We start from the raw sequence: 2,460 nt of genomic DNA on the forward strand, positions 1-2,460 counted from the left end.
TTTTAATTTTATATTTTCCAACAGTTATTTGCAAAATATCAAAGACAGTAAATTAAAACTGAAATTTATAATTTAGAGAATCAAAATCTCAAAGGAAGATTCCTCCTTAATTTGTGTTAAAAAATCAATATGTGAAGAGAGTAGGAAATTTTTTTTTAATCAATAAATATAGATGTTAATAGGGCGGGTATGAGACGGGTATGGCTAAAACCAAGACCCTTCCCATGAAGAAAACCTTGACTCATTACCCGCCCCACCCCGATTAAATATTCTTTGGACCAGTCCCACCCCGAATACGAAATGGGACCGGGTAAACCCGCGAGACCCGATTTTTTTTAAAAATGAAAAAGTAAAAATAGAATGACGGTGCTCGACCGAATTTTTCGAAAACAAGAAAACACATAACCGAAATTTAAGGATTTAAAACAAGCCCACTTACCTTAGACCTGGAAGAAAACATGAGGAATTCGAAACTATAGAAGGATCATGCAACCGACACCTCGAAAACGCAACAGCACATCTACCAAAAAATCAGTCGCCTTGAAAAATTCTTTGCGCCTTATTGAACCGTTGGATCGGGCTCAAAATTTCATAGTAGGTTCAAACATTTGTCAAATAAATTATGAATAGTGAAGATCGGGTTTGGAAGTCGTTTTAATCTGTTTATGGATGAAAAATCGTAGGTATACTGTTTTCCGCCTAGAATCGGAGCAGTTTTCTTGCGAAGGCTATAAACAAAAAAACTAACCGTTGGATTTTGCCGAAATTTGGATATGTTGTTCGAAACATATGGAAGAACATTCTGAACGGTGGAGATCGGATTCCGGATACCCGAGAGAGAGAAACAAATTTCTGAACTTGGACATGATTTTGCTGAATCGTGCAGAATTTTCGGAGAAGAATTTCGAAAATTGGGGAGGAAAAACTCGAAAATTTGATGTGTAAATGAGGTGTAAATTCTGAATGAGAGCTTCTTCTATTTATAGGGAGGTGGCTGCTATCCTGATCGTGTGTTATCCTCGCCTTTTGAATTTTGAATCAAACTTTAAATCTAGGATAATTATCATTCTTTATCCGTTATCTTGGATAATATTTCGAAATCTAAATGTACATCCCTTGGATATTTCGAAATTTAGGGATCATGTTATCCTCAGCTTAATCTTTATCCAGGTATATCAAATCTTAAATCTTTATCTGGTAAAAATCTTTCCAACTTTGAATTTATATCTCTAACTTTACCTGCTTATATCCAAATTCCTTATTTAATTCTTTGGATTGTGATAGACTTATTTATTATCCCAAGTTCAAAATATATGCACAATATTATCTTAAATCTTGAGCTCCAAAAATATTGTACACGATATAATTATTCACCCAACTTTAGATAAACTTGCAAATCTTATATCTTAAATAAAATAATGAGATAGATACCCAAAGATTGAATAATCCTAGCACACTTAAATTACGAAACTATTATCACAATTAAAAAATCTCGGGTTTTACACGATTCTTTAAACCTAAAATATTATAGATCATACCTTCTAATAAATGGAAGATTGAACGAAATACAAATATTTAATTCTAAAAACGATGGGAAAACGTGTATATAAATCGGGATTCAAAGATGTGCGAATAACATTAAAATCTCTATTAAATATATCATTTAAAGGATCGGGATAGCAAAGAAACATGAATTATGTTGAGATTATATAAATTGAGTATATGGTAGGAGATTTATTAGAACATATGAATAAAATATATTTGTAAATTTTATTTAAGTTAATAATTTACGGTGTCTGAGGTTCTAAGAATTTGAAATTTTAGAATAAAATTGAGGTTAAAATTGTTAATTAATTAATTTTATTCAAATGATAAAGTAGATGATTATATAAATGTAGTGCTTTTATTCGGAACACTTACATTAGCATAACTAATTTGCAATAATAATTAAAGCTTATATAAACCATAATCAGAGTTATCTGAATATAAACCCATAAATCAGCGGAAATATACTAAACGAGTGGAATAAAGTAAAACATAATATCCCCGAAACACAAGCGTAATCTTGAATAATAAAACCATATCGAAATGTCTGAAATTTACCCCTGAATCAAACAACACTAAATAACTAGCAACTGCTTTGTCCGCATTGCCCGTCCTACCAGAGACTTGTCCTGTGGGAATAAGATATCCAAGATAAAAGTAAGGACGTGAGTTGCCTAATCGCACATTAGGTAATGTATGAGTATACAAATCTATATATACATGCATGAATCATGAACGTATGATTATATCAGATTGGGAAATCATGTTCAGTCTGGAGGTTCCTGAGTATGTAGCACACTCCCACACTCAATCGAGATCTTGGACTGAAATGTCACGTCATAGCATCATCGGGTAGATCTCGGTATCCGGTCGTCCAAGAAAGAGGGTTGAGCGATCCTCTCTATGTCAAGGAAA

The sequence above is a fragment of the Primulina huaijiensis genome, chromosome 5 (assembly GCF_012295235.1).
Source record: "Primulina huaijiensis isolate GDHJ02 chromosome 5, ASM1229523v2, whole genome shotgun sequence".
Classification (NCBI taxonomy): domain Eukaryota; kingdom Viridiplantae; phylum Streptophyta; class Magnoliopsida; order Lamiales; family Gesneriaceae; genus Primulina; species Primulina huaijiensis.